This window comes from Perca fluviatilis, chromosome 2, assembly GCF_010015445.1.
Source record: "Perca fluviatilis chromosome 2, GENO_Pfluv_1.0, whole genome shotgun sequence".
Classification (NCBI taxonomy): domain Eukaryota; kingdom Metazoa; phylum Chordata; class Actinopteri; order Perciformes; family Percidae; genus Perca; species Perca fluviatilis.
In genome coordinates this window covers 15,807,353-15,834,946 of record NC_053113.1, presented here as the reverse complement: position 1 = coordinate 15,834,946, position 27,594 = coordinate 15,807,353, and the positions used below count along the sequence as shown (strand labels likewise).

The 27,594-nt window shown below is 41.0% G+C and overlaps 1 long non-coding RNA gene across 24 annotated transcripts in view; it reads right to left on the bottom strand.

The window, feature by feature from the left end:
* Positions 1-643: 643 nt before the first annotated feature.
* LOC120553974 overlaps positions 644-27,594 on the bottom strand; it is a 106,636-nt gene continuing 79,685 nt past the window's right edge. For 15 of the 24 annotated variants that reach the window (XR_005638272.1, XR_005638259.1, XR_005638277.1 and 12 more), the window contains 2 exons: positions 8,992-9,045; positions 644-8,089 (listed from right to left, as the gene is read on the bottom strand). This is a non-coding gene — a long non-coding RNA (uncharacterized LOC120553974). Of the gene's footprint in view, positions 8,090-8,991; positions 9,821-10,394; positions 15,021-27,594 lie in introns of those variants that run through there. The other 9 variants (XR_005638271.1, XR_005638274.1, XR_005638270.1 and 6 more) reach the window with 4 other exon arrangements.

The following is a 27,594-nucleotide window of genomic DNA, read 5'->3' as shown; positions in this document are numbered from 1 at the left end:
GAAAATCATGTCAAATGAGATAGAGATTCAGCTTTGTGCTGTCAGTATACTCTCTCTGCCTCTACATCTTTGACATTTTTTACAGATTTGATCAGACAGCTTTTATGTACCGGAATCGTATCTTACAATAATCCCAATCATCTTGGTCAAGGTAATAATCACATCTATTAGAAATACATTCAATGAGAGGTTTATCTGTATTTGATCATTTCTCTTTGTTGCTGTGAAACCTATTGCACTTGAGCCTGACAACTCCCACATTTGACACTAATGGAAAATACTCACAGTTAGACCTCCTTAAAATGTGAGATAGCAACTAATTTCAAAAGTATGCATCAATACATCCTATTAAAAGCATGCATTTCTCAGGCTGTAAATAATTACTGTGCTGTTTGTGGTCCATTGCGACCACACAGTCAGGCAACTCACAAGATAAGATGACGTCATGTTGAGGTATGTGGAATGGGAAATTAAAGTGTTTAAACAAAGTGACAAACTTTCAAAATATACTGTGTATACACTTTCTTCTTATTTACACTGAGTTCAAGTTATAACATCATAAATGGGTATGGTCTGCACTGTCAGATATGGATTTATGTAGCAATCATGATAGTCTTTGGAATGATTGAAAGCACACATTATATATAAAGGGACCCATTGATACATTTATTTGGTTTATAAATAGGGGGTTACATATCTTTTGTATGCATAAAGAGTGAAAATACAGTACTTAAAAGGCATCAGTACCTATTTCTTACTTTCTTTATTTAAAAACTTAAAATAATTAAATAAAACACACAACAACAACAACAACAACAACAACTCACATTCATAACACATTCAGTATTTACTGTTTACAATTTTATTTGAACACAAGGTTCTACATGTATTGGCCTCTATAATTGCATACTGATGCGAATATAATTTGGAGAAAGTCAACAAATTAAGAATTTGTATCCGTCTAAAAGGACAAAACTACCAATTATGAACCAGATACAATTTAATTTTTTTTATTATCTTCAACAAATTAAAAGACACATCTGGATCTCATGCTGCTGTCTGTTGCTTAACAAGGACTGTAAACATGGTCTAAATCCAATAAGCATAATACAGAAAAATCTCTCTCTCTCTCAGTGTGAGGTTTGCAAATATGGTGTGTGGTATTATAATCTCACCTAAACGTCTATAAAGCCAAATGTAGATTATATGATGTTGCGTAGAGAACACCTCTGATGGAATAATATGAGAAAACCTTTTAGTTAATCAATAACATACAATGGACATCTTTTTTTTTTTTTTTTGCATTGTAGGGCTTCTTTCTACAATAATTAATTTCATAAGATGAAAAAGCAAGAGCTATCTATTTTACAGTAGCCCTAATTGCCTATAATGCAATACAGCTACAGGACATGCTGTGCTCTGAAGAAGAGACATGGCTGTGTTGATTTTTTAGTTAGAAAATTTCACTCTGTTTCAGTTACTAACTCTCTATCTGTATCAGCCTGTTTCCCTGTCGTTATCACTTTATCCAATATAAAACCAAAAGCTGGCAATAACAAGTCCAGGCAGGAACTCTTGGGGTGTTGAAAGTCATTCTTGGAAATGTGGTGAATCACTGAGGTAGAGGAGGCAGGTTGAGGTTAAGTGGACACCACAAAAAGTTGACACGTCATCGCTGAACAACTTGAATGAACTGGAATAAATGTCATGGATTGATAATCTGCAGCATCATAGAGCATACAAGGGTGGAATTATAGCATAGCATAGAGGCTCACCTACTTAATGAATGCTATAATGTTAGCATGATTAGTCTTACTTTAATGCTTACTAACTAAAGTGTTAGCACAGAGCAATTTCACTCCATAGTGTAAATGTGAATATTAGCTTTGAGTTTGCTATCATATAGTATAATGTATGATAGAAAGGGTTAAGAAGCCTTCTACCACTAAACACTGTGTATGCTACTGTAATAGACCAAGGCTAGCATGAAGCATTATTTCCCAGAATAGTGCACACTAAAATGTTAGTTTATAATATACTATCACATAACGTGTTTAGTGTTAATATGATGCCTGCAATCGCTTAACATACTATGTGCCAAAAATGTTAGCATGGAGCTGTTAAGACATGGCAAATACGAACACATAGCTATGCCTAGCATAGTAAATACTAGCACACTAAATATGCTAAGGATGATACAATTTAAGAATGGTGCATTTCTTGGAATAATACAAAAGGAGGGTATTTTTAATAAATATTTTATTAGCATTAAATATATTTTGTTTTACAAAGGAAAATACATGTAAATGACTATGGAAAACATCTTAGTATCTCAGTAAGTGTGTATATGAACAGTTGAGGCTTGCTCCAGTATGGTTGTCATATCCGTCTCATGTTCCTGTACCATTCCCCGACGTGTCCTGACCTGGTCTAATAGGCTGGAAGAGAGAGAAAGAAAAAGCTATTTAACAGCTGTGTCAGAATGTGCAATACATAGGCCTACTGTACAGTACATGCTGCCCACCATAATGGTAGGCCTACTGCTGAAGTTTAAATGAATAATTACTAATTAAATATGAACTGTATATATGGTATAGGTCTATTCATTAAATGTAGTAATGTGGTACTGTAATCCCTTTTACCATGGACCACGGATACATCCAATTGCAGATCATATGGACTAATTACTGCAAGCATCCTGTCTACTGAGAACTTGCTTGTCAACTGTCTTTATTAATGTCTTTTTTTCTCGGTCCATTTACTGTCCGATGTCTTCGTGGTCAGCAGAGAGGATGTTGTAATATGTCTTGGCAGCTCTGCAGAAACAAAAATCACACCGAAGAATTAATCTTGTTGTAACAGATTCAAGACTTTAAAAAGGTAAAAAAAAAAACAAACTCTAAAGATAAAAATATAAATCATGACAGATGACATGTCTGCTTAGAAAACTCCCACAACTCATTTAGAGCTTCTACTGATGAGCATCACAAGACTTGACAATCAAGTGAAATTACATGTATTTCCTTAGGTCTGTAAGATGTCTCTATTTCAATACCAGGCCTCTGAAGAGAAGACTGGGCTTACTGTACTTCTCTCACATCACTGCTATATTTATTACAAGGAAGAAAGTGGTGTTATCATATGTTATGTTATTGTTAAACATAACATCTAGTCAGGATTCCCATGAAGCAAAAAAAAAAGAAAAAGAAAAGCCATACAAAATAGAATTCAATTCTAGAATAAAAACATAATGTATGCAGTATTGTAGGTTGTATTTTTTAAATACTGTGCATCTTGTCTTGTACTTCCTTTTGCTGCTGTGACACTTCAATTTCCCTGTGTGGGGTTTAAAAGTTTATCTTAGAGATTCATCAATCAACCAATTGTGAAAAAAAAAGTAAAATTCATGAAAAAGAAATTTCCATATTATCTCAAAGATTGTTATGGTGCTACAGGTATGTAGATGTTTTAACATCTTTTTAAACATCCCAGATATAATCAAAGTCTCAAAATGTGTAGATTTGTTGGTGGTATATCTTGTTGTGAGCCAGCTGCTACGTGACATGCCCATCACCATCAAACAGATCACGGACAGTTCCTCAAAAGTTTTGCCAAATCAGTTGAAAAAAAAAATAAGAAACCAACTTGAAACCCCCGAATCAAATCTCTCTGTGCAGACATGCAATAGCTGATCACATCTGCACAGCTTCCTGGTATTAAAGCTGTTAAGGCAGAAAATGATCCAAAATGTTAACCGCAGCTAACGTGCTTAAGCTCTTCTCCTTCAAACGCCCCAAACAAGTATTTCTTTAGCTTCTTGGTTGACGTGGCAGCAAAGGGTTAAATGTGGATTCATCAGGGGATTTCCAGCCTTTCTTTAAACCCAACATGACCTGGAGCAGGGCAACGCTGACACTGAGGAGGAGACAGGCTCGGCCTCGGCCTCCAGTCACACCACTACCTGGGTTACTATAAGGAAGAGAAAAAGCGCACAGATTTAACTACGTGTTTTTAAGTGTGTTTTTGTGTATGTGTGACTGCTGACACATTGTTGGTGACATTAGTCTCTCTCAGATTAATAATGTGTAGTCTGGTTAATCTGCTGGTGTGATGTGGCTGTGCGCACTATTCCCAAGCTCGTTTAAACTGGCCTTAGCCGGAGTCAGAGAGGACGGACACACACACACACACACACACACACACACACACACACACACACACACACACACACACACACACACACACACACACACACACACACACACACACACACACACACACACACAGTTTCAGTTTATTTATTTATTGTCAGATGCACAACAATTACAGAAGCAGTCATTGTCACTGAAAATCTTGGGTCTTAGGCTCCTCCGATCATGCTATATCGTGGTGAAAACGTACTCGTTCACCCCTCCAGCACATTTAAAACTGCCCAAATTGCAGACAAAAGTTTGGCAGCTGATACACAGACAGTGATAAAAAAAACAACAACAGGAAAAACAATGAAAACACTGGATCTGCCCCAAATCGTAAATGTCCTAAAGTCGGCCAAGCTACAGTACTGAGAAGCGCCTCAGCAATTTCAGCTATGTGGCGAGTAAATACACCCGAGGGGTACCTATGGCTTTCCGGTGGCATAGGTAATGGGCATTAACCAGCGCGGGAGGGCCCACGTGGAGCTGCGACGCCATCTTGTTTTGCCGACAGACTGGAAGGAAGGGGTAGTGAACCCCTCTGCAGTGGGAAGAACTGCTAAACACACACAAACAGACATTACAGACATGCTGACAGATACTTAAGGAAGCACACACACACACACACACACACACACACACACACACACACACACACACACACACACACACACACACACAAGCGCTGACCAGCTCTGATTATTGATGAGTGTGCTTCACACGCCTTTAGCTGAGCCGAGGCAGTGTGTTGAAGGGAGTGGCAGAAAAAACTGCAGAATGGTGACACGGAGAGAAACCACCCCTGCTGCCACAAAGAGATGTGTAGGCTTATTGTAGCCTTTTGTCGCCTCATTCAATGCTTTTTTCTCTCTCTTATCAATCTCTCTAATCAATATTTTAACCTTTATTTTTATCTAAATGTGCAAACACATGCAAACATTTTCCTGAGGCACTTTGGGCGTAACCCTGCAGCAACCCATCCAACATACCCTCCTAACATACACTTGAATATTACACACTCCCTTTTGACTGCATCTTTCACAGTCCACCTTAACAAAAGTCCAACCTTAAAATGGACTTCAATCAATCAAGAGCTGCCTGCTGGCATTTGGAATCAACTGATACCATTTTGGGATACTAAACTGAAACCGAAATCTAGACTAGTAAATCTCTGAGATTTATTGGTACAGGATCTCAGTAAAGCAGGTGTCACTGCAGGTTTTACTGACTGACTGACACACCTGAAGCTGCTGGGTTAAAGGTTCCCAAAGAGTCACCCCTCAATCACAGAAGAACATTTTCATTGAATCTGTCTCAAATGTTCGGAATTCAGCACATGCAAACCGCATCATCTCCATTGTGTCAGGAGTTGACGACACTTATCGGCACATATTCTTTTTCGCAAAAAATTCTATCAACATTGAGGCGATGAAACAGCTGTCTGTCTGTCCTCCATTTCTGCCTCGGCCATGGGGACACAGTGTACAGACAGTCTGCGATGCAGCCGAACAATGGAGAGCAAGCCTGCAGCCCCTTTTCGAGCTTACCGGCTAGACACTAACTCGCTCCAGGTTAGTGTTTGTTCACCGAACTGAACAAATAAAAAACGATTTTGAGGCAGAGAGATGGTAGAAAAAGAGAGAGAGGGGGCTGACAGAGGGGTTACATAAGATAATTGCTAAAGCAGCAGATTAGCAGTGCAGGGGGGGGGTTCAAGTTAAAATCCATATTAGTTCATTAACAATAGGACGGAAGCATCTGCGGGACTCCACACAATCCCGGTTAATACATTGAGACAGAATGAAGCATCTTTTGCAACACATCAGCACATCATATCCAGCTTTTGTCAGTGGAATAAATGGCACTGAGGGAGGGAAAATTATTAAATATAGCTTTCAAGGCCAAGAGTAAAAGCAAATATGTCCATTATGTCAAAAAGATCAAAATAAATAAAGCTTCAGCTTCTCAATGACTTGAAATGACAGCCCTTTGTTGCACACAGGCGCAGCAATGCAATCTTTGAATTCAAGCGTGTCTGAATAAAAAAGAAAATTCATATACGAATCTTGGTATGTAATAACGTAATATCTAACATTACATAATGTAAAACAACAACCAAATAAAAATACGTTTTTCATAAGCATCTTTGTAGGGCCTTACAGTAGCCATTCGCACAACTAATGTCTAGCACAATTTCCACTGCCTAAAATCCACAAGTGCATGGAGTTTAGAATTCATTTCAATGAAGGGAAGTGTCCATGAAGTTGAGTTATCATCAAAATTCCCGCTACGCCCCATTAAAACAAGATATTAGTTATGGTGTGATGGGCCTAAGTCAAATATTGATGAATCACCCTGTCAAAGAGCTGCTCCTAAACAATATGCTGCAAATGGATCTCAGGAGAGTGATGGACCCCTGAGAGCAAACTGCAAGGTGCAAATGAGGGCGACAACATGGAAAACGAACCCTTCAATTACCAGTTGGAGAAAGAAAACTACTATGCTACTATGACCAACTGAACTGTTATTCAAAGTCAGCGGGTGGGATCCTTGTTACTGTCGAGGACAAAGTGTGCTTGCCACTCTGGTTGCAGGTCGACACCAAAATCAGTTGCATATTCAGAAGCACTTCACATGTGAATCATGGATGGTGGCGATGTCATCGTCGTCTAGCGACAAAAGGTGCTGCAGATTATTCTCGGTGGACATCACTAGCTGCCTGGTGAGTGTGTTGTTACTGCCACCTTTACATTTGTGTTAGCATGACTGAGTGAGTTTTAACATCGCTGAGGGTTCATTGAGGTCAAGCACATAATGTACAGAGCTGTCATGGTCACGCTCTCAACATTACTCTGTGCTGCTCTCCATTAAGAAAGGTACACACACACACACAGACAGCCATGCCCGCTGGAGAAACAAAGAGCTATCACACTGACAGAAGCTTCTTTACCTAACAGTATCCACTGGTGTATGAAGAGGTTAATGCTATCACAGCAGCATTAGCATTATCTCTCATAAGCTACTGCTGCTAACCAGCTGCTATTTCTTTAACAGCAGCAGTGCCACTGCCTATTAGATTTAGTCAGCTAGCGGCTCAGGATGCCAACAAACATTGACATTGCATCCAATTAGCATTTCACCTGAAGCTGTTTTTTTTTCAAAGGTAACTGTGCTAATTGTTATGCTACTGGATTGCTAAATAATTAGCTGCGATGCTTAAAACCTGAAAGACATGTTATTCCACTGAATAAAATAAATAGCATATAGGCCATCCATTGAAAAGCAGAATAAAAGTCATTTATATGTCTTACTTGTGTGGACTCGGATCAAAATGCTTATTGGGGCCTCGTTAACATGAGACCACAATAAGTGCTTTATATGTGAGCAAACAAGTAGCATCACATTAAAGGTTGGCAATAATGACTAATATTTGATGGTTAAATTTAGGCAATTGCAAAAAATAATGTAGCCCTCGTGTCAATATACTGATACAATGAGGCCTCTGTTGCTAAAAGATGACAGTTTCCTGTAATCCATCTAGATGGCTCAGATCATCCTGCCTTAACTTTGTCACATGATCCTTAAAACAGCATTCATGCCACTACATCCCCATCCTCCAAACCCCAGAGATTTCAACAGTATATTGTCAATCTGCAGTGTCTACTCAATCTAAATTTACTGATGTGCAACGATGCCCGGTGCAGCAGACAGAAAAGAGATAAACCCAGGTGACATGCAGCATACAGCAGGGTGTGAGCCAAACTGAAAAGTGTGACATGGTGAGCGTGCAGTGAACGCCTTAGCTCACTGCGCCATGGCCTTCCCCTTCTGATCGGCATTGTTCGAGGCAGGAACATGTGGGAGATGGCCGTGCATCCCTCTCAGCTCCCGAGAGCCTAACCCGTGGACATGAAAGCACAACGTCACAAGTTAGGGTCTCAGGGACGGAGAGAGATACATCTTCACATGGACCCCTCCACCTCCTCACACAGCAGCTTTCAGCCCTCTCGGGATTTCGACTCTCTTTTTTTGCTACTAAAATGTTAAAAGAAAAATCCTGAACAAGAAAGCTTCCATGTACTGAACTCATCTTTAAGTCAAATGAGGACTCCGAGCGTCTGAGCATCTCTCGCATACAGAGCGAGCACGCAGCTACGCATCCAACACACACTCCTTAATTATATGCGTTAATTGAGCACGCTCATTGCTATCTCCACTGCCCCAAAGCCTATGTATTCGTGAACATACAACAAGTGCAAGCCTCAGCCAGACACAACATTGGCCAGCCTCCCAACTCCCTCTCTCTCTCTGTTTCTCCCTTGCACCCTCCCCCACCTCAGCTGAACAATACAGCACTTTGAAAAATGCTTCCTGCCATCAGGTACAGGGCCTGCTGCTGTACAGTATGCCTAAAGATCTCCCGCCGTTGCGGGGAAAATCTAAATCAGCCGATGTTTGCTAATCATTGCTGCGGATGTTCGAGGAAAAATCAAAATCGATCACAGCATCGAAATCTGAATCTAGGACCGCACAGCGTCAAACAATCCCTCTGACATGATGACTTGCATGCTCATCCAACTGTTAATAAAATCACTGAATGCATGCTCAATCATTACTAGTGCAATTCGCTTTTCAGCATGGCTTCTAAAGCCTCCAGAGAGGCTGCACAGAAAAAAAACGAGCCAGATAACAAAGCTCTGCGGCTCCTTCATGCTACCATGGTGGTCTAAAGCTTAGGAAACAGATGGGGAGCTGAGAGGGAAGTGGAGAGGAAGAGTATTCGTTGGTATCGACTCACCCTCCCCTTCGGATCCAGGATGCCCCCTTGCCCGTTGTTCTTCTAGCTCGCTTCCTGCTTCGGGAGAGGAAGAAAAAGAGACAGAGAGAGAAAGAGAAAGCTCAGATTTTAACTTACAGCACGCCAACAAGATTACCGATGTTCAGAGGAAGAATTATTTTTCAAAAGCAACACAAGGAAGATGTCCGTCCGGCGAGCTGCTCAAAATCAGGCAAAATAAACGTCAAGAGAGCGACAGATGGAGACAAGAAAGAGAGGTATGAGGATGGGTGGTAGGACCGAGACGGAATGAACCATGTGCACGCTCTCTTTCCCTCTATCTCTTCGCTCTCTTGCTCTCTTTTACACACGCACGCATGCACACACACACACGACAGAGAGAGAGAGAGAGAGAGAGAGAGAGAGAGAGAGAGTCTGCAAAACGATTTCTCTTCCCAGAAAACGAAACGCTGAAAGAAAGTGATACTTAAAGGTTAGATAGAACAGGTAGACAGCAAGGGGGAGAGAGAGAGAGAGAGAGAGAGATAGTGAGCAAGAAATATATAGAGAGAGTGAGAAAGAGAGAACGATTAAAATAAAAGAGCGAGCCATGGAATCAGTGCTTGCAGCCGGGGCAACAGTGCCAGTGAAGCATATACCACTATGCTGCCTCACTGAAGGGAGAGAGGGGGGTGGGGGTGCGCACGCACTCACGCACTCATGCACGCACGCATGCACGCACGCATGCACGCACGCACGCACGCACCCACACACACACACACACACACGCATGAATTGCATACACAAGACTGTGACACACTCATTTGCCTTTCCTTGCACCCAAGCCTCTACTTACTTTTTTACCCAAACCTGCAGCTCCAAGGCAGGTTGGTGAGGAAAAAAATGCACGCGCACGCACACACACACACACACACACAAATACACACACACACACACACACACACACACACACACACACACACACACACACACACACACACACACACACACCAAGTCCAAGTTAAAGGACAAATCAAATGCGGCTGCTGATCTCTTGTCTCTCTTCCTCGCCCTTTTCCTTCGCATTGTTTTCTTTCTCTTTCAATCACATGCAGAGCTGGAAAGGAGGGAAGACAGGAAAAAAACATAACTCCCCCTTGCTCACTCTCCTTCTCCCCAATATTAGTACTCCACCTCTTCCTCTCCTTTTCTTCTCGTGTTGATCGAAATGAAAAAAGGGGGAGAGAAATATCATCCATTAATTTGCCTCACAGCTGTAATCGCTTACAGCCAGAGGCCCACTTTTCCTCTGCATCAAATGAGAGAGAGAGAGAGAGAGAGAGAGAGAGAGAGAGAGAGAAAGAGAGGTGAGGATGGGAGGGAGGTAGAGAGAAATTATTCCTCCTTTCGTTGTTTTTTTCTACCTTGCCGTTGTCCGTTTTCCACCCATAAAACAAATCCTCTGTTCTGCATGCAAAAAAAAAAAAATCAATTTTCCAGTTCTTGCACTGTTTTCTTTCTTTTCTCTTATTCTGTGTCTCACACGAGCCGACATCATTCACACTATCCCTTTAGCAAAGTAAGGACAGTCAGAAAGAGAAAGAGAGAGAGAGAGAGAGAGAGAGAGAGAGAGAGAGAGAGAGAGAGAGAGAAGGGACCATAGAAACATTGCTACATGATGTGCTTTGGCTTATAGAGGCTACATTTAATCTCCACTGGCTCCCCCAGGCTTTGGTATGGAGAGAGAGAGAGAAAGAGAGTGAGAGAGAGGGAGGGAGGAAGGAGAGAAAGAGGAGAGATGATGGGGGAGGGACAGATGGAGTAGAAAAGGAGAGCGACGACGTACAACCAACTGTAGGCACAAATCAGCGACGGGGCCCGGAGAGACTGGGAAGGGGGAAAAAAAGAAAAATCCTTGAGACCACACTGCCCTCTTGCTTTTCTTCTGCTGCCTCCCTGACTGACTGATCGACCGACTGTGTCTGCACCCCAGCTAATCTCCAATCCTCTTTGACTGCTCTCTGGCAGACGGAGCATTGTGCCATTTTTCTATCTCTATACAGCCGCTGGAGAAAACTGTGCATCTGGATCTACAGCATGCAACCCCCCAGTAAAAAACACTGATGCCACCAAATTTAAAATCCCTGTTGACACACACACACACACACACACACACACACACACACACACACACACACACACACACACACACACACACACACACAGCCTCCACTAATATTAGCCTGCTTTGACGGTGAGATCCCGCAGCAGGCAGACAAAGGCTCACACACGCCTGCACACACACGTGCATACTGAGGCATGCAGACATGGTAGATAGGTGCAGAAATGCACAAACACTGAAATATAAATAAGAAGAGGGATTTCAGGGCTATGAAATATGAGTAATTAGATTAATGTTAGTGCAAAACTTCACATGGCGATGGATAAACTTTGCATCCATCGCCACTGATTTACCGATCCAATTCATTCTCTAAGTATTCGTTATCTGCTGTTAATGGCCAGGAATCAGCCCCAGCTAGCCAAGTAGTACATCAAGAGAGACCCAGATCTGTCACGCCAGCCCACGTATCCAAGAAAACAGCAGCAGGACTGCAAATAAGCCCACAGCACCGGGGCCAGGCAGAGTCTGAGAGGTAGAAAACAAACATACAGTGTGGACGCTGTGTGTGTGTGTGTGTGTGTGTGTCTGTACACTGAGCAGGGCAGGGTGACAAGCAGGACACTCGCTGGATGGCTGAGACAGTGGTGCTGTGGCCAGATTGATTGACAGCTGTCACCTCTGATTGATGGGACGAATGGGACAGCTGTTGCAACGGTCATGGAGTCATTGCTATGCCAACGGCGATGATGAAAATAAAAGGTTTTGCAAGACGAGGGTTCTACCGTAATAGAGTTTGACTGATTTTGACTGGATTTTTGCAAGAATTGTCTTTTCTTTCTTTGTCTTTTTCCTTTCTCATTCTTTATATTTTTATTTTTTTTGTACACAGAGATGACACACACACAGTCATCGAAAAACCACACAAGGTTACATCTCACTTTAGCATAGCCCTATGTGCCATAAAATCACTTGAGTTTCATATTTTCATCATTTGCAAAGTCCCCAAATCTGAACCTGCAAAAGATTAACACTTCACAAAGGTAACCAACAGGGGGCAGTCTTTTGCTCCTATACCTATTACCTCAACTGCGCGCACGCACACAAACACACACACACACACACACACACACACACACACACACACACACACACACACACACACACACACACACACATATATCCTGGTAGACGAGGAGGGAGGTAACTGAAAGGCCTCAGTATGTTTTCAGTATATGCCATGTTAAGGCTTATACATACGTGCTGCTGCACTGGGATGGTGTAAGAGGCTGTAAATCCAACAGGCCAGCTTCGTTACCATACCTCTGCCAGGAGATTCACAGCAAAAAATACAGATTTCTTGTAATAAAGATAGCAGAGGGAAGGAACAAGTTCTCGTTGATAGTAAACTGCCAGCCGGTGTGCGAGGACAGATGTGAGCCTCAGTAGATACTGTGATTAATTTCAGTAGGATTTCAGTTTAAATAAAACTTATTTAATTGGATGTGGAAAAATAAATCAATAAAGGATTTCAGCAGTTAATCAAATACATCTGTTAAAACAGCCAACCCAATGTCATGTTGTATTAATTCAAGAAGTTTCTGTGTGTTGCTGTAATTGTTCATTTTCAGCAGATTTCCTATGCCTCCCTGAGTGTCACAATATTTCACATGTCGGATATTTTGACAGCTGTAGCTTCCACGCAGTCTGCGTCTGCTGATTGGAAATATTATGACAAGAATTGTTCACAGTGCCAACCGATTTTGCTGCCTGTAAACTGACTGGGATGCTGCTGTCTGAGGCTCGTGTTCGAATGGCAAACTCTTTTTCCTTTTGTGTCTGATATCCTTTACAACCACTAACTGTCATCACACAAACAACGAGACTGAAGCAGCCGGACTTCTTCCACACAACCATCAGCATTAATGAGGTTATCACTGAGCGAATAATAAAATGTCACCTCAGAATGGAAAGGAACTGATGTTTCAAACACAGAGTGCAGTTTAAAGCTCTCACATGTCAGTCCTATCAACTCTGCAACAATGCAGTGCTTCTGATCTCTACCTGCCTGCTACACACAGACCATCACTTTACTGACTTCAAAATAGACCAAAGCAGAATATACTGCTCTGCTGACAACTGACACGTGCATAAACACACATCTTACAGGTCAAAATACACACAAACATATAGAGAGATTTTAGTAATAATTAGGTATCAGCTGATCCACCTCTAATACACAGTCACTACATCATAATAATACAATGATATATAAGAAATAATTAGAGCTGAAACAATTAGTCGTTTTATCAAATAGTTGATTTTTAGAAAATCTATTGACAACAATCGATTCATTGTTTATTGTCAAGCAAATATACCAATTTTATTTAGTTCCAGCTTGTCAAATGTGAATTGCATTTTTTGTGTTATTAAATTGTATATCCGTTATTATAATAAATGTTAATATAAGCTACTTGAAGATATAACTTTGGAAAACTGTGATGGGCATTCCTGACATTTGATGAACCACGCGATTAATCAATTAATTGAGAAAAAATCCGGAAGATTAATCAACAATAAAAGTAATTGTTAGTTGCAGCCGTAATAATGTACAGAAATTAAGAGGCATTTTTAATTGGACAAGAACAGAAATCTGAGGGAACCACTAAAAGCGTCTCTTTTAAGATCATATTTTGTCATGTAAAAATGTCACATATATCACATTCGTCATTTGTATACATCACCCCATGAATATCAGCAAATACCCCAAATGCACAAGTACACACACATGCCATGGACTGACATAAAGGCATGGTGTCACAGACCTAAAGTAGAAACCCTCCTGCTCCATCAGCAAACAGCTTGGACTGTTATTGACCATGTGGAGCATATCTCTCTTTTTTTTGGTGTGACTCATACAGTAATAACATTGGATTATATTGATCCAGCTGTGCAAAGCGCCATGCGTACCTCAGGGAAAGCTAGGAGGTTGTACAGTTATCTCCCAGGGTGTAATTCTCAACTATACAACCTACTACCTCAACCTGGGAGCAAGCAGACCTGGACACCAGGGCTTCATGGCTCAGGGGGTTTGGGAATAAAAACAAAGGGAGAGTGCAAACATTTGAACAAGAAAAGGAAGCCAGTCATGGTATAAAAAAAAAACAACCCTGATTTACTTTGTTCTTTGTTCATGACATACGTTTAGCCCATCTCAAAGTGCTTAGAACAAATTAAGAGCTGCCCTAGTAGTGCAACTTTGCATCTTAGATACAGTCTCTATACACAAAGCAGATAAACATGTCTTACTCCGAAGCTTCTCCAAACTCTTTAACGTCACTGACCCCAAATCACACCAACGGAGCCCAACCTCCCCCCAAATGCTGATCAGATGTTCTCCCTTAAAGAAAAGGCTTGCAGTTGCTCATTTTAAACTGTTAACATGTGGGAGGTAATGACCATTTGCGAGAAAACAAACTAATTGGGCCGTTGTCTACTTCATTAACAACAGTAATTCCAAGCATATTGACTGCTGAAATAGCTCTGCCTTCTCGAGTTATCTACAAAGTAACATTTGAAATACACACAAGGAAATGGTAGCTTTAATTACATTTTCCATTTTAATTGACTCCTCACTGGCCTTTTCTTAACCCCTCAAAAGTCCAATTACTTTTGGAGAAGACAGACTAAAATGGGTGGAAAGTGTCAGGGACCACTAAAAGACCCACACGCAACTTTTCTTGTCTTTGGTTATGAGATTTTTGAGACTGTTAAATTGATATTTATTCGAACACATTTTTAAGTAGGTTTGGGGAAGGTTGGGGAAACATGTTCGAGAGCAAGGATCTTCAACATGGGGTCCTCAGAGTCAATGCAGGGGGGAATTCCAATTATTGTTAATTTTTGAAAGTGTTTTTCAAAAATTAAAAAGTCTTAACATGAACCCAACATATTATTAGCAAGTATAAATCCCAAGTGATGATAGGCTTACTGGCCAACAGGTGAGTTATTTACTTAGGTAGCCATCCACAGACACAGTTCATCCTAAGCATTCACTGTGCCACAAGTATGTTTAACATTATAACATGATTTATAAAATCATGCCAACAATTATTATTTTAATAGCTTAATATTCTATGGAAAAAAAGGTATTTCTAAAGGTTTTAGGCCGCCCTACACGTTATTATAGGCCCAGTTAATTATGCAACTTTATTTTCTACAAAATATGTAGTAGGGGGTCCCTGATCCGTCTCTCTTTCATTTAAGGGGTCCTTGGCTTAAAAAAACCTTTGAAGACCCCTGTTCTAGAGGATTCTTTGAATGAGAAGCCTAAAGATGCAGTTTGATCCCAGGACAGAGGAAGCTTTCTTGGCGATGACTATTTCCCTTGAGCAGAATAAAGCAGTGCTGCTGGTATTGGTGACAGGGAAACAGTTAATACAGTTGGTGAGAGCTGGTGAGCAGCCCACGCTGTATTTTGCTGATGCTTCTCGGGACGTTGGAGCTGCACAGACGCAGACCTGTAGATACAAGCTTGTGGTGTCAGTTAACACAAGTTCGGATCTACGGGTTTGGGGCCGTGAGCAGATGACTTCATACATCCTTCAGCATGACGAGACAGAAAAACATCAGCCTCTTTAATCAGCAGAACCTTTTAATCTAAAAGTACCTCTCTATCAGGAATCATTTCTAATGGCAGTGAATAAGTGGAAGGTTAGATTCTATGGATTTAAAGCTTAATAAACAAACGTTAACACCACTTATCGCTGAAAATTAGATGCAATTAATTTGCCTAATATTCAACAAAAATGATGGAAGTCTCCTATTCTACCTAAAGTCTTCTATTCTACCTATGGTTTTGAAAAGTTTACAATTGATCTCAAATGAAATTGTAGATATTCAATTGTTGGCATTTAAGTGTAATAACTAAAATAGAACAATAAACAAAAAATAAACAGAACATAAAGAAATATTTCCCCCCACAATTATAACATGTTATTCACAATATAACATGGTATCACACAGTTTCCAAAACTCCAGTAGCTCAACCCCTGATCCCACAATGCACTGCATAATTTCTAACAGAACACATTTTGAACTTCATATTGTACTTTATTATTAGCTTATAGGTTATTATTATGCCAACACTTGTATATAACTCTGTTTCTCACTGCAAAAGAGGCGTTTAAGTGACTGATAGGTGGAAAAATTCAAGTGGTATTTTAGAATGGATGTGGCTGAACTCAAATGAGACATAAGTAATAAAGAGAGTAAAATTGCTCTCATAAAACACTGTGAAGGGGTTTTGCTTTATTAATGCCTGTGGATATTTAACATAACTTTGTGATGACATAAAGACGCCTGCCCGTACAGTAAATACTGCATGAATAATGTGAACCGTCTTAAAATAATTTAGAAAAAAAACATAAAACAATGTAGTTATTTAAAACCTTTACAACTACATTCCCAGATTCTTAAATAAATCCATGAATTAAAATAATGATCGTAGTGATATTATGCAGCTAATAACAGCAAGAAAAATATATATTTAATTGCGAAGACAAACCAATTACACTTTAAGAGTGTTTCCTTGGAATCTTTAAAGTAAATAAAGTCATTTTACAAATTCTATAATAATAATAATAATAATAATAATAATAATAATAATAATAAACAACAATCACAATTACTCAATTTGCATTACAGGCTTTTCACTGAAGGTCAAAGCCCCCAATCCATGCTCAAATTTGAATGTGTGTTTCGGCACATTCTTGTCTAATGTGAATAGAGTTGTCGCTCTGCAGCACAAGTAACAAAGTAAAACCTGTAAATCTCAGAGATTAAAAAGAGAGTGAGTGGTCCAATTTCAACTTTCAGACTCCATCTGAAGTTCTCTTTCTCCTTCTCTTCCCCCTGCCTGAATTTAAATGAGATGTCTGACTTTGAAGCTGTTGCCAAGTTGCTTAAAGTATGTCAGTGGGGCTCTGCCAGCGAGCTGAAAGACACCTTGAGATTGGCCGAACAAAGAGGTCAGCGGGGTCCACAGCACCAACATGTGTGTCTGTGTGTGTGTGTGTGTGCATGCGTGTGTGTGTGAGGAAGACTCAGAAAGCACAGACAAAACTAAGACAAGCTGAAGGCCACCACCTGCATTGTTCGCCACTGAACAGCACCAGCAGCCAAACCCAGCGGCACTACACGCCCTGCTTGCCCAAATCTACCTAGCAACAGACGTGGTGTGTGTATGTGTGGAGAAGCAGAGGAGGGGGAGTCAACAGAGGTGAAGAAGTGGGAGGTGAGGAAGTGGTATGTCGTTAGCACTTTATAATATCACGCAGTGTAAACAGATAGCCCCGGTTAGCCAACAGGTAGCGTTCAGTTTAGGGCCCTCTCACCACAGCTAATATACAGTAAACATCACAGAAAAGCTCAGCTTCGAGACAAAAACAGCAAACACACACAGTTGAATATCAAGTGCCACAAAGCAAAGAAGTGGAAAAAGCTCGGAGCACGTTGGTAGCATGAGGACTTACCGATTTGCCTTTATGTTTAGTTTCCAAATGTTTCTTTTCTCTACTCTGCAGGGCCTACGGTGCTTGGCAGAAGGTATAGGCAGTCATGTCCACTGTGGCCCATCAAAAAACCCGGCTCAAACATGCAACTACAGTAACAAAACCAGCCCGAAAGGGAGCTCGGGGAGAGGGTGGGAAACAGTGAGACAAAAGAAAAAAGAAAAAAGAAAAAGGGAGAGAAACTGCTGGTGGGGGGAAGAGAAGGTGGGGAAAAAGTAAACGATAACAGAAAAACATACTAGTTTCTTTGGTGTTTTTACAATTTTGGTTCACCGCACGCTAGTAATAATAACAACTATAAATAAGTGAGACGTAATCTTTCAGCCTGTAAAACCTCTGCAATCTACAAGCTGCTTCCCTGCACTACGAGCAAATGACAAGCAACATCTGTTTGTAAGACAGCCAAAATCCCAGCCTAAAAAATAAAAGAAATGGCTTGATTTTTCTCGCTTTTTCAGTCTTGAAACTGCAAACTCTCCTGTTTGACTCCCTCTCTCGCTCAGCTGAATAAGGCAAACAAAAAAAAGAAAGGGGAGTGTGGAAATTCAGCGAAGGGAAAATGCAGCCATGAAGCCATCCTCCTGTCACCCCTGAACCTCTCCCCTTCCCTTCTTCTCCTCTCCCTTTTCTCCCCTCCTCCTCCAGGCACACTCCTACCTCTTCTTCTTCCTTTCCCCCCTCCCAAAATGCAGTCAGTCCAGGTATAGCTACTACTCACTCAGTCCTTCTCTTCCCAAAACGCCCCACTACTCCGACACATAAACACTTGGACACATAAACACACACACACACACACACACACTTGTATCCTCGTCTCCCAGAGCGTCCCACACAGCCAGAAGCAGACTGACTGGCTTGCACGTACACACTCATGGATGCACTAAGAAAAGTGCATATACAGAAATGCACACACCCACACCCACACCCACACACTCACACTTCTTGGAAAGCTTCCATGCACCAAAAACAAATACCAATCTTTAGTTAGCCTCAGCTGCGAATAGAAAAGGAGTCATTTCGGGACTTGGCTGAGGCACAGATACAGACCATTTCTCCATATGCCTGCCTTTCACAGCTCGGGAGCTGCTCCAGAACTGACTGTATCATAATACTGCGAAAAACGTCTTCTGTCACTCATATCTTTTGATAACATCCAGCTAAAGCAACAGGACCATGAAAGAGGACAGCATTCGGCAAACCAGAAATGCTGGACTTGTTTGTCGTGTTTTTAGTGTCGGAATTAAGAGGTAGGGTCGTTGAGTTCTCCGAATGCTAGTGACAGCACATGAGCTCTGTTCCATTATAGGACATAAGTGGGTGCCAAGTGAATCAATACAGCACTCAGAGACAGAGAGACAGCTTCAATTTAAGCTGCAGAAGTAGAGATACACATACTCCACTGAGGTGCTGAAAGTTTACCCCATTTTCCCAAATTACATTCAGGTGAAAGGAATAGCTATCTTTTAGAATTAAAACTTAAAAGTATAATATGCTAATATTATACTAATTATTATACTAAAAGTATAAAAGTATAAAACATCCACAGAAAGCTGGACTCACTAAAATGAGCTCTTTTCCTCCCTCATCTCTTTGGTATTCTTTGGTAAGAGGTGTCACAGACCGGCTGGTTTAGTAAACAAGGGCATGCTGCATGCTGACATCACATTACAAAAATTCTGGGTATTCAAGTGTAAGGAATAGATCACCAAAAATAAAATGTATCTCCTCCTCTGGGTTATTATGGATCCCATTGCAGTTATGGGAGAGACCAAAGACCCGCCTGCATTCTTACCTAAATGTCAACTAAACTAAACCAAACCTTTACCAAACTCCAGCCATATCTAATTGTACCATATTCAACTTTATATTTAAACTTAACTACCTCAAACTGAACTGAACATGATCTTTTTAATCTTGCCATAACACAAACCTCCAGTTAGGTGAGCCAACCATACCACATATTTTACTGTGGGATCCATACTTTCCAGACAAGAGCCTCATGTCATTTTGCAGACTAGCCCCAGTGTATGCCTCTCATATATCATTATCCCATTGGAATTACTAAAGAGCAGTTTTTATTTCCTAAAAGATAAATACTTCAACTCTTAACGCTGTTTTGAATAAAGAATAAGCACAAACAATATCAAGAAAAAGGGGCCCACACTCTTATTACTGTAGATGCCTCCAAAAGTATTTATTCAGTCCAGCTTTAGACAGTACATCTTCATCAGGTATTACTTAGCATATAACAAATCAGGATGTGACCAAAAGGTCCATATATAGTCCATATGTGGACCATGGAGACTGAGGAGAATGAGGAAGTTGAATCATCGTAGTTAAACTCGGACTTCAAGATGGGTTAAATCTCCCATTACAACGACACAAACTGTATCTGCAAGTCTCAAAGACATTTACTTTTTACAAAAATTCTGTACTTAGGCCAGGTCATGACACCTGAGCCTAAAGAGGTCATGAAAGTTTGCTGAAGCTCTGGAAAAAGGTAGCAAGTAAAGCTTGAGCCAGTGAATAATTACCCCAAGGTCAAAAATGTACAAATACGTTAAGCACAAAGTAGAACCACTTTCCATAATGTAAAAAAAAAAATCTCAAATCGTTTTTCTCAAGGTATATTTTGAATTTGCAATTTCAAAACTCAGAAGTAGAAGCTTTAAAGGTCCCATGACATGGTGTCTATTTCCTGAAATTCAGACTTGGTGCAGAATTACAGCCACTAGAGCCAGTCCCACAATGAGCTTTCCTTAGGATGTGCCATTTCTGTGTCTGTAGCTATTGAGGAGGAGACCAGCTTCTCTGGGCGGGCAAAGCAGAGAAAGGGGAGGTAACCTTGCTCCTTATGACCTCATAAGGAGAAGATTCCAGATCAGCCCATCCAAGCTAAGTTAAAAAAACCTCATAAAGTGAAATTTTCATGCCATGGGACCTTTAAGAAGCTCAAAAGTGAACTACAACAGGGCGGATACATTGCACGTGTTGCGTATGCGGATGCTCCAACACTATTTCTTTCTACTACAATCAATAAAAAAAGGCTACACCGGGCATGACAGCAGCGCATAAATGGAGCGTATGTGCTGTGGACATCCGCTCTACAAGCGTAAAAATAAGACAGTATTCTACTTATATTTTTTATGCAAGAAATTTACACAGAAATTAATCATAAAGTGTCTATAGTTTTTATTTTTTATTATTAAACTACCGATATACAGCAAATGACTTAATGACTGTCAATGAGCACATTACCAGTTTCATTTTAAGAGTTTATGTTTTTATGTCTCCATAGCGCAGTGCTGTCTCCAAAAATTGAAGAAACAGCAAGAATCCCAAAGCACAAGCTCACTGTCTCGCCTGTGACTCACTCAATCCTACGCCTGTGTGTGTGCTGCAGGTGTAGCCAGTTTTTTGGCCAGTTTAGGCCTTTACTTTTTTTCGGACAGCTGAAGACATGAAACGGGAGAGAGAGGGGGAATGACATGCAGCAAAGGGCCACAGGTCGGGGTTGAACCCGCGGCCGCAGTGATGATGAGAAAACCTCTAAATATGGGCCTGCGCTCTACCAGGTGAGCTACCCAGGCACGGCCAGTAAAAAGATAAATTCCGCAGCAAATCCGCTCCGCGAATGGTCTGCATACGTTACACGTGCAGTGTAGTCAAAGCGCAAGTCTTCTATCAGACAACTGGAGTTGGTCCAAGGCTTAGTGAATGTTTGAAAATCTAAGCGATAATGAGGTAAACATTGGACTTTTTGATACACATTTCAATGATTTGTCATTGATTTGTTTTCAATGAATTCACTTTTTCGCAAAAGGCGAAACACTGTTTGACCTGTCTTCTTTTTCTGTTCTTAGGATCTCTAGTCCATCCTTTACTGGCTTTGATATCATTGACTCCAGTATAACCTCTAGCACAAGGATAACCAGTATAAAGTTTCCTTCAGGGAACAAAAAACAAACAAATAAATGCCTTAAACTCAAAGTAGAGCCACAATAATCTTGCTGTAATGAAATTTTACTGTGTCAAGCCTGCAGCCTGAGTCGGGGTTCAAAAGATGTGTTTGCAGCAGCCCTTGTAATCCCTTCAAATTGCTTCTCATACAGAAATGAAAGTGGTATGGTGCCATTTCATAGATCATGGATTATGGGTTCTGCCTCAAATGCTCATCATGTGCATTTGAGGCAGAACCCAGACCTGAGTTTTACTATCTGGGGTGGCTGGTTACATTGGGTACATGTTACTTTAAATTAGATGAAACATTATAGACTAGATTTATTATAGAACTGAATAGTTTAGCCGGATTGTTGTCCTCCTACTTTAAGACTTTGGGATTAATCCTTGTCCTACTTTTATTTTAAACAGCTCCTTATAAACTAAACTCCATGCAAATGAGGACTCTATAAGTGGGCTGTTTTACATTTGTGTTGAAGTTTACTGGCACTTTCTTTCAAGCAGCATGAGCGGCTTGTCTTTAGTGTCTTCAGGCATAGAATATCACCCCATTCCAAAATTCTGTGTCTGCGCCCTTTCCGTCTGCACCCTTTCCATCTTCTATCCTCTCTTCTTTCTCTTCTCCCTTCGTCTGATATTCTGCTCACGCACAACTGCGGCAGCCCTCCTCCAATCGCTGGCATTAATCCACACCTCAGACCCCCCAGACACAATGTCTGCTCCCCCACAATGCACCTCAGCTTCAGAACTTTCCCAGACAGATTTGGCCTTCTCTCTATCGCTTACCTCTCCCTTCCTCTTGAGCCCCTTTTCTTTCACTCTGTCTCCCCGTGGCTCTTCATCGTCCAGTTTCATTTGCTCTGCCTCTTTCTTTCTCAAATTCTCTAAATGTCCCCTTTCTTTCTCTCTATTCAGCCACGGCCTGTTTGACAAAAGTATCTCCTAATCTTCCCCAGAGTCCATTTGACATAAAATGGCGGCACTGCAACCGACCAATACAAATCGTCCCTCTAACATTCAAGAGTAGAGCTACGCTCCTCCTCAGTTGTTTTTTTGAAGTTTTATATTTGAGATTCTCAAACATTCCCATGTCGCGGACCCCCAAGTAGACCAACAGTCCGAGATCCTATTTATCAGGATTTGTGCAAACTAGGGGCACAAACACTAAGGGCCCTATTTTAACGATCTGAAACGCAAGTATGAAACGCAAAAAGCAAGTAGCTTTGTGGGCGGATCTCGGGTGCTGTTGCTATTATAACGGCGGGATAAATGAGTCTTGCGCCCGACGCAAATCTAAAATGGGTTGGTCTGAAGTAGCTAGGTGTGGTTTGGGCGTAGCATGAAAATAACCAATAAGAGCGTCCTCTCTTAAGAGTAGGCGCGCTTGTTCCATTGCGGATTGCTATTATGACGGCGGATTTGCCTGCCGCACGCCAGCGGGAGCTGTTCGGGATGCGGCAAAGTAATAAATACCCGTCTTGGCCGAGTGCCGATGTTGCTGCTCCTCTCGGGCGCATCTCCTCAAGTCTGGAGAGGATTGCTGCAGCCATGGAGCGCGGGCCTCCAAACGCACCACCTGCACCTGTTGTGCCCCTTCCTCCTCCCCCCACTCCATCTCCGTCCACCCGCTCCACCAGGAGCATATTGCCACTCCCGGACCAGATTCCGCCGGAGTGTCTAATCCCGCCGTAGTTCAACATCCTGTCTCCTTAAGTCCTCTAATATTTCTTCATTTATGTCATCAACACATCCATGATTCATGGAAATGTTGTGTAAAACACAACAAGCCACAAAGAATGCTGCGACTTTTTAGGACTGTACTGTACGTTGTGCACAGGTTACCTTATGGCCAAGCATGCACCCCTAAAATAGCATCTGAATAACGCGCTACTGACTTTAGACTAGGTTTTTCCTGGTCAGTGGCGAAATTGTTTTCTGAAACTGCAAAATAGGACGTTTGTGCCTGAACACGCCTCCTCTTTTCGCTGAACCGCCCCTGGAGCGCAAATACATTCCCTAATTTACCGACGTGTGTCTGTGGAGGGAAAATTCCACTGTGCGTCGGGTGCAAAATAGGAACGATACATGCGTCAGTGTACAAAGGCAATTGCGCTGAGTGCAAGATAGGATAAGTCTCTAATTATGATAATTAGAAAATAGGTTTTAGCAAAATATTTCAGCATCTGGATCTTGTTTGGCTGTTCAATTTTCTCATACCCCCAAATTACTATTTTCCTAATTTTTTTATGTATAATTGGTCTAACGTAGACATATTGACATTAATTCAATATACCAAATATCAAGAGTAATTGTCAGCTTTTGTGTATGAAATTTAAAAAAATGCCTTAATCTCATTCATCAACAAAAATCCCACCAGCAAAGCAAAGAGCCACTGCAGAAACCTCAATAAACCAGAATGTGGTGTAGCAACAAAAGAAGTTTCAGTAAGTAAGAAATCACTTTTGGACAAAAACGAGGCCGGTAAGGTCAAATAATTGAATTTCTATAACACTACAATGTTAATCACCAAAAATAAGGAGTTGAATTGGTCTCAAAACCGGCGCACATAAAACCCAGATGCCTGCAAGTGAACAGTGCAGCTTTTAAGACTGATTAAAACGCCATACACATATAACTTTTGGAATGCATTGAATGTCCCAGGTGGAATATACCACAGAGATATTAAGGAGAGTTAGACAATTGAACCTTCAGAATGCGAGTAGAAAGGATTGAAAATCCAAAGCCACAGCTGCAAACATATGTATAGTCAGGATTCTACTACCACTAGGAAAGCATGACTCAAATATTTACTAAATCTGGATCACAGACGCCAGTCATAAAAGCAGAGGAGCACAGGCTGAGGACCACCACATAATGAACTTATCTTCATTGGGATGCTAGGCTCCTTAACATTCTTGTATTGCACGGTCATTAATTAATTGCATGGTCACTAATACACTTATTCTTTGGCAATAGACTCCTAGGGAAGAAAAGACCCCTCTGTAAAGGCCACTAGTCAGCATCTGTTGGCTTGGACTTGTAGTCTCCCCTCAGACAGTATTTTCCTCATAAGGGTTTTAAAGTTTATCAGTGATCTCGTTTGGCTCCAGTCTTGGGAATCTTTCTGTTGTGCTGGGAAAAGACAAAGCTGATCTCGTTTGGCTTGAATTTGGAGCTGCAGGCAGGCAGACATGATGGGAAGTGTAGATGGCAACTGGAACAAGTCAGTCCTGGTCGATAAAGATTCATGCAAGAGTGAACTAATAAAGAATTAATTTATTTTATTTAGATGTGATTATGAGGGAACTTCCACCTTGTTCCCAACCATATACATTCAGTTTCTTAGAAGTTACTTCTTATCTATAGAAAACTATTCTTAGCCAGCCCAGTATCCCTAGGAATTGCGTTCGCTTTGGACGGTTACGCACACCACAATCTATGCCGTATGCCAACGCTCAGTGCCATGTATACAGCACTAAGTTGTGTGCCCTACATGTAGTGAGGCATACCGTTTAAATTATGTGAGTAACCGTTTAAATGAGCATCTGCAAAAGCCCAGATTACGTTCAATGATGTTAATTTACATCCATTGCCAACATCTTTAGAATTTTTGCTTTGTATCGTATCTGGCAACTACATTATGGTTAAGGTTAGGGATTGATTGTGGTTATGGCAAACGTACTGTAGTTAATATATACCTGGGTTAGGCAACTAAAGTTATAGTTAGAAATAGGCAACAAACACATTTTTAAGGAAAGATCGTGGATACAGTCGATAACAAGGCAAACGTTCAGGTCTGTGAAAGAACAACCTTCACACCCTTGCTCTTCGGATTGTCACATATAGTTCACACTACATCCTGAATTGGGACTGAACATTGGCATTGGATACAAATTATGAGGTGCACAATCGTCCAATGTGGACATAATTTTGAGGCTGCTTTACAGCAGCCAAAGTTATTGCACGGCTACTTTGCTTAGAGAGCATGTAACACTGGATAACGGTGGCTTCTTTTGCTAAATAAAAAAGGGGGTTTGCAGAAAGGCATGCTTCTTTTCCCATAAATAAGATATTGGTACCGAAATCTGTGTATATCAAACCGAGCGCATAAAACAGAATGCTAAACAGTCATTTATACTCAGTCAGATATAATGTAATACAAACAATATGCATCAAATCAATCATATTGGAGGTACATGAACGGTTTGTGTTATCTGTGTTTACCACAAAGTCATTATTGGCTTCACATATCAGCAAGCAGATTCATCGGTCTAACCCTGCCGCCCAGCCTTTTGTTTGCCTTTCTTACTGTTCTTTTGTTTCCCTCATCGTGCCAAACGCTCCCTCATTCTCTTCTCTCCTCCTCCCTCCCTCCCTCCTTCCTCACAATCCCTTTTGCCTTCCTCTCCTTTCTTCCTTTTCTCTCTATCTCTCTGCCCACCCATCCCCACAACCCCCTCCCTGCTCTGTGTTTGTGTCCTCATCTGACCCTGCTTGGCCTGAGTCGCTGTCGCTGCCCATTTGGATCGGGCACAGCTGGTGCTGGCGCTGAAAGCCGAGTGCCATTACCGACGCTGTCTGTCCTGTCCGCCAGTCTGTCTGCCTGAGAGACACATCATTATAATGAAATTGGCCCTATTTCTCAGATTCTCACTTATGTTCTATATTTTCTATTTTATCTGTTTTTATTTCCCTGCCGTAATGACCCCATTGGTCCTCATCATCATTAAAGTTGCATCTTATTTGTTCTACCATTCAAGAAATGTGACGGAATTATAAAATAAACACACAATAATAACAAATTAAGAATAAACATAAACCTGTCAGCCATTTCAGAAAAGAACGACAAAGCGTGGATGATAGGAAGGGGGCATTTGTGCTACTCTCAGTCCAATCAAATGTCATGGGTCGATAAAGACCAGGAAGTGGAGAGTGTGTGTTTGCAGCTGATTGGACGGCGCTGCAGCAATGGCTCACTTTGTGCCAGTTGCCGATAAGCTTAGTGAAAGCAAAGGAGCAAAATCAAAGCCTGCTGTGCAGAGCAGAGAGCCGGAAAGAAGCTCCGATAACACTTTTTGAAGCAGTGCTCATAAGCGCATGATAAGAACAATAAGTATATGCTAATTGTTACAATAAAATACAAGATATTTAATGGGGCATGTGTAGAGTTAATGACATTTTTGTAAAAAGAATAGATGATTATATCGTAAAATATTAATCTCTGCTCCTAATAGGATTATAATGTTTGAAGATTTTTTTTATTCTCACAGGAAGTAGTACATTTACTATGAAAATAAAAGCTCCCGCTGAACTGAACCCTCTCCAGTCTTCATTTGGTGCTCGGCCATGCCTGTCAGGTAGCATCAACAGCTCCAGCCTGTGGGAGGTCTTTTTATAACATGTCGAAAATATGAAAACGATGCTTGTGAATGACAATGCCTTACATTTTTATGACGATCAAAGGAGCTGTGGGGCTTAAGGAGGTTTGGAGGCGAAAAATTGTGATTTTTGCAAGCCTGCATGAAGAGTTATAATACACTGAGCCGATTGTTGGTTCAGTGCTTTAAACAGGGATGAAGGCTTTCATAGAATGAACTGAATAGTTCTATTTAAATGTGCCCTTTTTCATGATGGCTTCCAAAGGGAAAAAAAACATATGCTGACAGCAGCATTGAACTATGACTTGTTATAGTGTGTTCACACTTCTATGCTGATAATATGGCATTAAAATAGTAATTTTGTGATTTTTACTTAAAGAAACTTTGCCAAAAAACACATAATTCTACTTCATACCATTGCCACCAAGGATTCTTGAATCTGATCGGTTGACAGGTGTTGATTAACATTTAGTAACCGGACAGTATGACACCTATGACGTAGGTGTTTGTTTGCCGTTTTCAATAAATGTGTTAGTATTAAACGATTGGTAAAGATAGAAACTGCTAAAGAGATTGGAGCTGGGGTTATTTGTGT